Source organism: Hipposideros armiger, unplaced genomic scaffold (genome assembly GCF_001890085.2).
Source record: "Hipposideros armiger isolate ML-2016 unplaced genomic scaffold, ASM189008v1 scaffold_114, whole genome shotgun sequence".
Taxonomy (NCBI): domain Eukaryota; kingdom Metazoa; phylum Chordata; class Mammalia; order Chiroptera; family Hipposideridae; genus Hipposideros; species Hipposideros armiger.
Genome location: NW_017731464.1, coordinates 1,861,335 through 1,873,575, shown reverse-complemented (window position 1 = coordinate 1,873,575; position 12,241 = coordinate 1,861,335). Strand labels below are relative to the sequence as shown.

Genomic DNA, 12,241 nt, shown 5'->3' with positions numbered 1-12,241 from the left:
GAAAAGAAACAGCTTTCCTTTAATACCACAATGACAAAGTAGGGATGAGTGTAAATATTTCAAAATATCTTAAATCATATAAGATGAAAAAGTCACAGATACTGTTAACTATTGTGAGTTTGTTGCCTGCATTCTTTTTTTTTTTTTTTAAAGATTTTATTGGGGAATTGGGGGAGGGGAACAGACAAGTTGCTGTCCTTTTGTTCTTCAGTCTAGTTGTGGAGGACGTCGCTTCACTGGCCCATGTTGGTATGATCATTGCGCTCTTCCTGGGTGAGGCAGATTCGTCGCCGGTCACTGGACGGCTGCTCACGGCGGCTCTTGGCAACTCACGCTGGCTGCCAGCCACTCACGGTAGCTGATGACAGCCCACTGCAGCCTCACTGCAGCCTACGCCATCGCCGGTGACTCATGGGCAGCCCAGCTCCAGGTCGAGCTGTTGTTCACCATCTTAGCTGTAAAGGGCGCAGCATCACTGGTCCTAATGTAGGATCTGAACTGGGGCCCTGCAGCTCAGAGCTGGCATCCCAAGCCAGCTCTTAACCAACATGCCACTCGACCGGCCCTGTTGCTTGCATTCTTAATGGAAGGAAATGTTAAATTTCACTTAGAGGTTAGTGCAAATAAAGATTACAGTTTTGTTCTTTCCAACTTCCCAGGGTCCTTGAGTTTGTCTGCCTGAATTCTATATCTGTTGACTTCTAAGGGGTTCAAGCCCGTTTAAGAATCCCTGAGGGATGTGTATAAGGAACAGTCAGACCTTAAATGACTGTGTGCTGACTTACAAAAATCTTCATTACAGCACTGGGAGAGACTGAAAACAACATACATGTCCATTAATAGGAAACTGGATACGTACATTTTGGTACATCATAAAGCAGAGCCATAAAAACAATTGAGGATATTTTTTTGTGGTTTTTTTGTTTGTTTGTTTTTTAGCTGAGCCATCCTGCTACCTGTTGGCAGCTCAGCGGCTGCTCAGCTCGGGCCGGGCATCGAACTGCTGTTGCTCAGAGCTCAAACTCTTGAGCGAGCTCTTAACCAACTGAGCCACTCGGCCGGCCCTCCAATTGAGGATATTTTTAATGTACCCATATAGGAGATTCCCCTTGTGAAAAAAGCAAAAGGATGGGGAGGAAGAATCTATATAGGTAATTCTTTATATAGAATATCTCTGGAAGGATCCATTAGAAATGGTAACTGCTTGCTTCCTAGGAAGAGAAAGGGTGGAGTTCAAGAGTAAGAGAAAGCATTTCCACCGTATTTCTTTTTATATCCATAAAATATTGAACTGTGTAAATATATGGGAATGTATTACCTATTCATGAATAAGTTTAAAATTAAAAGGTTTATAGTATGCTGATCCTGCCAGGATGCCTCAAATTTCTTAACGTTACCTAGTCCCTTTGTGAGAAAAGCCACTGTGGTGCCTTACAGATAAATTGGCTAATCTTGGATCACATGACCTGGTCATCTTTGATTCGTCAGATGAAGTTTCATGCCCAGGTCTTTTCTATTGGGAAATTTGTATTTGAGACACAGAAGCATCAATGAGTAGAGGCACACTAAGATCCAGTAGGTCTTACTTTTTCCTAAATATCACCCTCCCAGAGAGGGAGGAAAATATACAAGCATTCTCCACTTCTCCCCAGAATTATAGATAAGGAAGACTTGAGACCCAAAAAGGTTAAGTGCGTTTATCTCTGACTGAGTCAGGATTGTTATTCCAGGGCTGAGCACTTTCACTTCCCCACAGCCTTAGAGCAAAAACAGGCCTGGGGAACCAATGCTGAGGACACACATTTCCTCCGACAGCTGGAAGGGAGAAGCCACGATTTCCTAAGAGCCAGTGAGAAGCAAGCCAGAGGCACTGGCTCTCATCTGCCCCACAGATCCAACAGGATAGATAGGGTCAGGGAAGCTCTTTGGGACCTGTGCTTAAGCAGATGGTTACAAGAGGGGCAAACCCAGCCTCCCTTGAAGGAAGGATTGGAGGACCCAGAAAAGCTCCCATGTTCAATTCAATAGGATCAAGAGTGAAAGGGCTTATAGATTCAAAATTTTGTTGATTTGCATATTGACAGACTTCAGTAACCACATACACTTTTTTCAGTGTTGCACACACTCTTTTAACTTTATTAATTCACATACTCATTTGTTACCATTTGGTACCTCTGTGTGTTGGGACTAATTCCCATATGTATATCTCATGAGGATGTTTAGGGAAACCAGCTCTTTCAAAATCACATGGATCTCTTCCTCAGAAGACAATAACTGCTAGCATGTATAGTGTTCTTTTTTTTTTTAAGATTTTATTGGGGAATTGGGGGAGGGGAACAGACCAGTTGCTTGTCCTTTTGTTCTTCAGTGTAGTTGTGGAGGACATCGCTTCACTGGCCCATGTTGGTGTTATCATTGCACTCTTCCTGGGTGAGGCAGTCGCTCGCCGACCATTGGATGGCCACTCATGGTAGCTCACGGCAGCTCACAAAAGCTTACACCCGCTGCCTGCCAGCCCCACTGCAGCCTACGCCGTCGCTGGCAACTCATGGCAGCCAGCTCCAGGTCGAGCAGTTGTTCACCATCTTAGCTGTAGAGGGCGCAGCATCACTGGCCCTCATGTGGGATCCGAACCAGTGCCCTGCTGCTCAGAGCTGGGGTCCCAATCCAACTCCTAACCAATGTGTCACTCGGCCAGCCCTATAGTGTTCTTACTCTGTGACAGACACTGTTCTAAGTGATTTGTATGTATTAACCCATTTAATACTCACATGTAGCATAGGAGATAGTGTAGCATAGGAGATAGTGCTATTATTGTCTTCATTTCATGGATAAAATACCAAGGCACAGAGAGATGCAATACCTTGTCTCAGGTCACATAGCTAGTACTTGGAGGAGCCAGGATTTGAATCTGGAAAGCCTGGTTCCAGAGCCACATGGTTTTCTCTGGTCTCTTAAAGCCACCTGCCTTTGCTGCAGGGTAATCCTGCCTGCCTAGGTATCATGTGCCACTTGGCCAGTGGGCTGGGTCCTGCTTTATCTCCATAGAGACTGCTTGGTTCCTGGCTCTTCCTCTTCTAGTTCTTCCTCTATCCTTACAGGAGCTAATGAGTACACCTCAGGGTTCTGGCTTTGGCCACCTCTGGTTCCCTTTGGTTTCCTCCAGTTTCTTCACTAACTCACCTTCTCACACTCTCACAGACTTACACCTTCACTGGACCCAAGGCCAGGCACAGACATTTAGTTGGTTCTGTGGTCCCCATGGCCCATGTGACTGGGGCCTGTGCATCCCTACAGGCTGGGAAGGTCAGAGAAGTATGACATGAAAAGGCTGCAGAGTGCAATTGTACTGAAGAAGTTCTCTGTGCTTGGCTATGTTGGCTGATGCCCTCTAGTGTTGTCAGAGGAGCTGGACAGGACCAAAGCCTGGGCCCCTTCAAAGCCTGCATGAGGTTTGAGAGACAATTAGGGACTCCCCTGCCAGTCTTAGAGCAAGCGCCAGGAGGTCAGGCGCCCAACACACACACACACACACACACACACACACACACACACACACACACACACACACAGTTGGAGACAGGGTCCACAGCAGCATGTGGGCCTCTGCTGCCCCTGCCTGGCCTGGCTACAAACAATGGTTGTTGTGAGAGACACCATGAAGTCAGAGACAGGCAGAGACAGGCTAGAAACCCAGGTCCCTCTTCTCTTCTTATATTCTTCTCCCCCTGTGTAGCTCTTTCCCTACCAGCTCATCAGCACCAACAGAAGCACAGTGTTGGGTAGGAGGTTTTAAAGACATGTACCTCCCACCCCACTCCACTCTTAACACATAGCAACATCACCACTTGATGTCCCCTCTCTAAGGTGCCCACATCCTAGGGAGAACTTCCTCCAGTGATGGTCCATGCAGGTTCACTTTTGGCAGCAGGTTAGCCAGAGCAAAATTCTAGTAAGAGACGAACCACAAACAATGAAAACGATGCCAACTGCTATGTCCACATAACCCGTATGTCCTTGAAATCTAGACCTCCTGACCCTGTTTCTCTGCTAGGCCTCCGCCCTCCCCCCGCCCCCCGCCCCAAGCAGCTGCCCTGGTGTGCCTGGCTCTTCTCCCCCATCCCTATCAGGTGCCTGGAGCCCCAACTCACGTGGCTGAGTTAAAGAGCTTTCTAGTGAGAAGTACTCAAAGGGCTCTAGTAATTGCCTCAGCATTGTCTTCAGCTACGCTGCTTGGCCTGAGAGGACCATGTAGTGGGCAGGGGTAGAAGTGGGAGTGAGGAGAGGGTGTGAGATTGGGGAATGACAGGAAAGAACAAGGCGAGGGAAGGGAAGCAGTCTGGAACTTTGCACATATCACATGAGACTTTTGCAGAGCCATTTCTCTCTCTCTCTCTACACACACACACACACACACACACACAGTAGAGCAGTGGCTGATGGGGGTCCAGCCAGGACTGGAAGCTCCTCTTCTAGAATCAGTGGCAGCCCTGTCAGCCAGGACAGCGGGGAGCCATGCGTGTTGCCTCTGCCTTTGGCATAATGCTGATCATTGGAGTCATGGCTGGAATGTCTCCCTGTCGTTATTTAAGCAGCTCTGAGTGGTCTTCCACGACAGGAATTCGGGATGAAGAGAGAAGGGACAGCTCCCTCTGACAAGCTAGCTCCCTCCTCAGGGAAAAAAAAGAGAAAAGGGTGAGATGATTGTATCAGAGAACTAAGGCATTGCAGTACCAGGAGGAAAGTAGTCTTATCTTCCATTTCACAAAGCAGGCCCCAATCAGCCTATATTTGAACATCTTAGCAAGTTAGTACCCCATGACCCGTGAGGAAATTTCTCCTAATACTGAGCAGATTGGTCAAGCTTTCCCTCTTGGGACCACCCAGAAAAAGTCTACATATCTTATATAATGTTGTTATTTGTAGCTAATATTTGTTGAACATACCAGGCACTGAGCTCGGTCCTTTATAGAAACTCACTTGTTTAATCCTCACAAAAATTCTACAAAGTAGGAATTGTTTTCATACCCATCTTACTTACAGAGGAGGAACCTAAGGCACAGAGAGGTTAGGTAACTTGAACAAATTCCCACAGCTAGTTAGCCCCAGGCTGGGTGACCAACGGTGTTGGTATGCTTAGGACACCAGACTTTCAGGGTCATGGCTGGAAACGTCACAGGCAAAATGGGACAAGTTGGTCACCCCAGTCCTCAGTCTTCCTGACACTAGCACCCACGTGCTTACCCGCTGAGATCCTGTCGAGCAGAACATCAGGCACTGGTAACCAGTGCCAAGGGAGGGAAGACTCCAACTATGTGGAGGACAGCACAGATCATCACAGTGCCAGGCGCCAGAATAGAAGTCCCAACACTTCTGCACCTTAGTGTTGGAGCTGCCCAGGAAAACACACCAGTCAAGCACTGGATGAAACAACACTTTACTCATGCAGAGAAGAAGCAGCGTGAGACCAGCTCCAGCAGTGGGCGTCCCTATGCCAGTGGATGCCCCCAACAGTGGGTACAGCTGACCCAGGGCAACTGACCTATGTGCACTCCTGTTGTGCCACAGCAGAAGGACCCCAAGCCCCTCCTCCATGGAGTTGGAAATACTGAAAGCTGGGGCATGCCTGAAGGCCATTGATGGATAGGGATAAGCAGAACAAAGGATCACACACTGAACCTGAAACAGGGGAAGACATGCCCACACAAGTTGATAAGCCCTGTACGGACTGTGTGGGCTCTTTGTCTCTTGGTGAGGAAGTGTTCCAGGCCCAAGGCCCATTCTCAGGCTGCCCAGTGAGGGCTGAAAGACCTCACACATGAGAATGCCTTTCCCAAGAGATACAGTGTCTCAAGTTATCCACTTTTCAGATCTACTTCCCCGCCCCCCCCCCACACACACACACTCCCCCCAAGTCCTCTCCTTGCCATTCCTCAGAGGGAACCCTGCCACATCCTTTTGTCTGCCTCCTCCTGCTTTTGAAAACTGTTCATGGGCGGCATACCCATCACCTCCCCTGTGCTTCTGTGGTGTGCGAGTCAGGCACTTACACTAAAGGGGAATGAATATGTGTAGGCTTAGGGGTTGCTGCCGAATCTCCTCTTTGCCTTTCCTAACTAACAGGACCTCTATTTTGTTTAGAGCAGCAATGGGCCCTGCTTTTCAAAACAAAACAAAACAAAAAACAAAACAAAACAAAGCTCTCTGTCATCAGCCTCGGCCCAACCATTGGAGGGGTGGGTGGTGGATAGTAGGAGGAAAAAGCATGATGCACGTGACACGCAAACAACACGTTAGCATGGTGCCCCATGGGGACCCCTCCTTGCCTTGACATTTTCCCTTTCTGGTCACATGGAGACAGAGGCGGCAGTTTCCTTCTCTTTCCGTGGTGTTCTTGCCTCAGATAGCAGAATCCCCAGCCTCGTCCATTGCACCCTGTCCCACTTTTCCACCTGACAAACTCCTACTCATCCTTCAAGACCTACCTCAAATATTCACTGAGGAAGCCATGGAAGTGTGCTCATTTTTGTGTTCCCAGGGCCCAGCGCAGGGCCTGGCACACAAGAACCATCCTGCCTACAGGGCTTGGCCCCTGGAGCCATATTTCTGCCAGATCACACTACAACCCTTGGGGCGGGGTGGGGGTGGGGGGGAGGATCCTTGACCCAAACTAGTCAAACAAATTCTCTTTCCTAGATCTGGAAAGTGGGCCAGAGAGAGCACCCTGGAATAGTATGTAGCACTTAGCCATTAAGATGTCAACTCACGAGCCCAATATGTGAATGACAACAAAGGCCCTGGGCTGATATGTGAGTAAGGTAGTCAGTGGGGTGTGGCCTAGGCCTTTCAGATCCCAGTTCAGGCCCTTCTTACCCCAGCTTCCTCCTCACCCTTGATTTCTACAAGGCACCACTGAGTTTCTGTCTCTTGCAACTGAAGAGTCCTAACTGCCCCAGGGGAGGAGGTTCCCAGAACTCAACAGACACTGACCTGAAGCTTGGGCCCCATCTGTTCCACTGCTGACATACTCGTTGTCAAACCCTGAGTTGGGCAGTCCTGGGTCCTGGCTGCGCAACGTAATGACCTCAGACTAATGGAATCAGACTCTCTGGGCTGGGATCCAGGCAGGAGCAGTTTTTCAAGTTCTCCATTTGCACAGGGTTTCAACAAGGCAGCCAGGATGGGAACCTCTGCCATAGGGCAAAGAAAAGCACAGGAAAGCATGGGGTCACTAGAGTCCTGAGTACCCATACCCACCTCCTCCTGTCTGGTAGATCTGTGGAGACGTTGATGGTAGAGGGGCCTTCATGTGTGGTCAGTCAGCCCTGCCTAGCCTACCCTTCCTTTCTTCCCTTCCTTCCAGCCCTTACCCAGCAAAGGGAAAGCCCCTGGGGCTTTCCTGACACCCCACCCCTCACCCCAGGAAAGATACCGAGTCAAGTTCTGGAACCCTCCAGAACCCTGCTCATCCTGGCCCCCTGCCCTGCATGGACCCTTCTCCGCCCACCCTTGCCTCACTCACAGGGCTCTTCCCGCCCCTTCTCTCTGCCTGCCCAGTTCCTACCAGTCTTTCAAGACCCACTTCACATCCCTCCTCCAGGAAGCTTTCCTGAGTGCTCCGGCCCGTTCTAACCCCCGTCTTCCCTTACCTCCTGGTTGTAGCCAGAGTCCACAGTCCTCACCAGACTCATTTACTGCCTCCTCGTGACTTCTGGGTTTCTTACTGAGCTCTCCAGTTGACCCCTTGCCTCCCAGCCTGTCTGTGAGACCCATGCCTGCCCACTGCCAGCCTGGCCAAACCCCGGGCTAGGCATGTAGAGATACTTGGAAGCCAGTGCACTGGGTGCCGCCGAGAGCCCCTCTCTCTCACCTCCCCATTCCAAGGTTTCAGTGAGGGGCCCGTTTTTAGGAGGGTCCCAAGAGAGTCAGGTCAGATAGAGCAGGAACGCTGTCTCTCACATACACACAAAGATGCAACTGTGGCCGCTGGAATGGATAAACTGGGGAAGGGGATTAGATTACCTCTCAATTTTCTCCTAAAGCTGAAATCTCTGAACCCAACACACCAGATGACATGCCCATCCCAGTCCCACTGCCTGTCCCAGCCAACCTGCCTGCCCTTCCTCACCAACCCCCTCCATGCCCCTTCAGGGTGGGCAGCAGCAGTGACAAGGGTCTGAAACCACAGGCAGAGGTCAGTGAGAGGCCAGAGTCAGTGTGTGACTTGTTTTTGGGCTGCTGGTCTGGCTAGCTGTACAGCAGCGGGGGTGGGTGTGTGGGTGGATAATGATGTGAAAGCAAAGCTAAGTGCAAATCTCTGCCAACCAAAAGCAGCACAGTCACATGTTCAGAGCGCAGCTCACTTCTCCTTGCCAACTTCATCTCCAGCCTTGACGAGAGTGGAACAGGCAGCTTCTCCCCTGAGAGCCTCAGGGTCAGGCTAGGGAACAGGGTGTTACAGTCTTCAGAGGCTGACAGGTGACAAACCTCAGGATATCTTGAGCACTCACGCCCAGAAAGGCACGTTCACAGAGAGGGCCCAGCCAGGCAGCGTGTGTGGGGCCACAGAGGGGGTCACAGGTGGACACATAGGCACATGGGACTCACTCATCGACAGAAACAATCAGGAAGCTACTAGACTGACCTAGACACCAAATACACACAAGTACAAGCAGACCCACAGGTGCATGTTCCCAGTGAGACACAGAGAGACACAGGTGTCACCCCTGACATCATCCTGAGACACCCAAATCGATCTTCCCAGGTTGAAGGAAGCCTTAGGGTGGTTTAGCGTGGTGGCAACAGTTTGCCCCATCCATCCGCTTTCCTTTCCTTTCATCTACCTAATTTCTCCTTGGAGGCCTTCTGAGGCCAGCTCAGCTCCCCTCCTGAGCCTACGAGGTTCTCTGTCCCAGAGCTACAGCGTTTGGAAAATGAAAGGCCAAGTCTGAAGCTAGTTTTCAGCACTTTTGCTGGGGTCTGCGGCCTACCCCTTCCATGGAGAGGTGAGCAGGGCAGTGAGGGCAGGAGAGGCTTCCAGTTTTCCCTGAGGCCCAGCCCCCGTTGCTGTACCATGCCAGGCCTCCCAAAGGAAAGTCTGGGCAGAGGCTTCCTAGTCTGGGGTCTCCAGCATCCCCCTCTGGTGTTTCAGCAGTGCCGTCACACCATCTGCCAGCAGGTCACACACATACATCAGGGCATCCATAGGCAGCCTTGCCTTTGGCCACTGGGGCTCTGGTCCCATGGTCAAGCCTGGGGGCCAGGGTCCTGTTTTCTCTCCCTGGGCAGTGTCCAGCTGCTATGTGGACACAGCCGGATTGAGGGTGCCCACATGGGGATGGTGCCAGGCCCGGCACAAGCAGCGGAGATCTCTGTGTGCTGAGCAGTGGGACTGGATTTGGGGAGGGATCAGAGCTGTCCCTCGGAGCTGAGTTGGGCTTGTCGGTTCTTACTGAGGGCTGTCCTGCTGTCTGGACTGTCAGATGTCATTCCAGTTGTAGCACCTTTCTTTTCCTCCTGTCAACGCCACACACACCAGCAGCCTGGTAGAAGTCCAGCCCTTCTCACTCTGGCTCCACTCCTTGCCCTCTGTCTGCAGTCCTTCTCCTGATATTCACCAGGCTGCCTTCTCCTTGTTCAGGTCAAGGTCACCTCCTCAGAGAGGCCCTCCCTGATCATACTCTAAAATAGCAACCCCTATCCCATTTCCTGTTTTACCTTTCCTCATAGCACTTTATACTACATGTCAATATAGTGAATGTGTATTTGTTTCTTTTCTGTCTCTCCCACTAGAATGTAAGCCTCATGAGAGCAGGGACTTGGGCTTGTTTTGTCCCAGAATTCCTAGCACACATGAAGTAAACACAAAGTGTGCACGAAACATACTGAGTGAACACGGGCAGGCATGTACATGCATGTGACGCATGGGTCCTAAATGATGAACATGTGCACACATGCACCACGCACAGGTACACATGCACACAAGCTTGCGGACAGAGACGTGCATGCTCATGTGTCTTACTTGGCCCAGCTCCAGAGCCCAGGGGGAAGCGTTATCACCCACGTTCCCCCAATCCAAGCAGCCTCCAGCTGGACTCCACTCAGCCCTCCTGGTGCTAACTCAGCCTGACACGCTGGCTGCACGTGGGGTTTCCTGTGGAAGCTGCAGCAAGCCCACCACCATTGTGGTGGCTGCTAATTGGCTCTGTGTTGGGCCTTGGGTCACCGCTCGGTCAGCCATAGCTGACACCTTCTTCCCACTTGTCTCAGGAAAGGCACTGCTGTCCCCTCTGCTTAGGCCTCAGCCGGCCACTGAACCGCACATGCCTGGCCGCGTGGGACCTGCTGGGCCAGCAAGCCCCTCTGATGGTGGCCCCCACCCCACTCACTCTTGGGAGAGAACAGAGATAGCTCAGCAAGCAGGACTGGCCTTGGGGTGGGCATTTGCCCAAGGGGTGTGGTATGATAACAGTTGTGTAAAGAAGGCCCCAAGCTCAGATATCTATGCATAACCTGTTACAGTACCTGAAATGCCACCATTACAAGGACAGTCCTCTAGGTCAACCCTTGCTCTCCCTCAGAGTTTCTCTTAAAGTACACATCCCCTGATTTTGGGGGGCGGAGTGGGTCCTGAAGGGTGGGAAAAGGAAACATCACTAGCTGGAATATTACAATTGATTCTTGTTTATTCTATCTGCCAGGGCTCTAAGCTTGATGTTGTTATACCCTTGACATCCCATTTCCAGGGATTTTCAGTGCATTTCTATCAGAGTAGAGAGGCAGCTGCCTCAGCTCATTGTCATCACATACCATGTCTGAGATATCAGCATTCTGAGGAAGGTGAAGTGGCTTTTCCTCAGCCAAGGGGGATCCTCAGTGGGTGCTGGTTTACCTGACTTTCCTTCCAGTGGGGCTTGAGTGTGGAGAGTAGGGCAGTGCCCGGGCCACGAGAAAGCCCAAGACCTGGCTTCCTATAGGTGGGTGCTTACCTCGCTCCCACTTTTCATGCCTTCAGAGCCTAACTTGTACCCATTCACAGTTTTGCCAGGGCCCAAGCTTCCTCTCAATTTGGGACTAGAATACCTCTTACTCTCCAAGCCATCCTCAAATCCTGCCTCCTCCAGGAAGGCTCCCCTACTGCTGCTCTGGCCTGATCTTGAACCTGTGGCTATGTCCTTGCCTCATCTGCCCCACTCAGGAGATTGCAAAAGTCAGCACAGCTTTGGGCTGTAGCATGCCTCTCCCTCCTTTCTTCCCCTGACGCCCCAGCTGGGAGTTCATGACTGCAAAAAACCCATCTGCTCAACAACTCCAGTGGCCTCTTTTGATATATTCCAGCACTCAGAGAGAGGCAGGATGGTGGGGAAGGCCCAGAGAGGTCTGAGCAACACCTGCCGGTGGGGTATGACTCCTGCTCTGGGTCTAAAGAGCTGAAAGCCACCTTGCCCTTCCTCCTTAGGAAAAGCCTGGGCAGACCAAGGTCTCACTGACCCAGAATCTGGGGGTGCATGCTGGGCTGCCCCGGGGACAGAGGGGAGAGGGAAGAGGAGAGGGTGAGTGCCAGCCCATCCTCCCACCCTGTGAGGGCACGGCTTTGTCCATCTTCTCCAGGCTTGGGCCTCCAGCAGAGATGACCTGGGTCCACAGAATGATCCAAGGCTGCTGGTTGTTCCAACCCAGAGGGGAACGAAGTCCAGGCCTGAGGCCTGAGGGCAGCGGTGCTCAACCTGTGGGGCGCGACCCCTTTGGGGGTCGAATCACCCTTTCACAGGGGTCGCCTAAGACCATCGGAAAACAAAAAGATACTTACATTACGATTCATAACAGTAGCAAAATTACAGTTATAGAGTAGCAACGAAAATAATCTGATGGTTGGGGGTCACCACAACATGAGGACCTGTATTAAGGGGTCGCGGCATTAGGAAGGTTGAGAACCGCTGCCTTAGAGTGAGTTGAAGAGTCCAGCATTTAAAGGCCAGTGGATTATTAAAGAAAAAAGGAAGGGAAACTGAATAAGAAAAGATATTAAACTTCCAGCTGGGTTATCCTTAAAGCCTGCCCGTGGGATTACAGAACTGGTATAGGGCCTCCAGGACAATAAAGTGGGTGACCCTGTAGATCTATGCCCTCTTCCAGAGTTTTTCTTTTTTTTTTTTTTTTAAGATTTTTATTGGTGAATTGGGGGGATGGGAACAGACAAGTTGCTGTTGTTTTGTTCTTCAGTCTAGTTGTGGAGGACGTT

At 50.9% G+C, this 12,241-nt stretch overlaps 1 long non-coding RNA gene across 1 annotated transcript; it reads right to left on the bottom strand.

Moving 5' to 3' along the window:
* Positions 1-4,108: 4,108 nt before the first annotated feature.
* Positions 4,109-7,679, bottom strand: LOC109385386 (uncharacterized). Its single transcript, XR_002124602.1, has 3 exons — positions 7,565-7,679; positions 6,991-7,190; positions 4,109-5,392 (listed from the first exon to the last, which is right to left on the bottom strand). It is a non-coding gene; the product is annotated as an uncharacterized LOC109385386 (long non-coding RNA).
* Between the last annotated feature and the right edge of the window lie 4,562 nt (positions 7,680-12,241).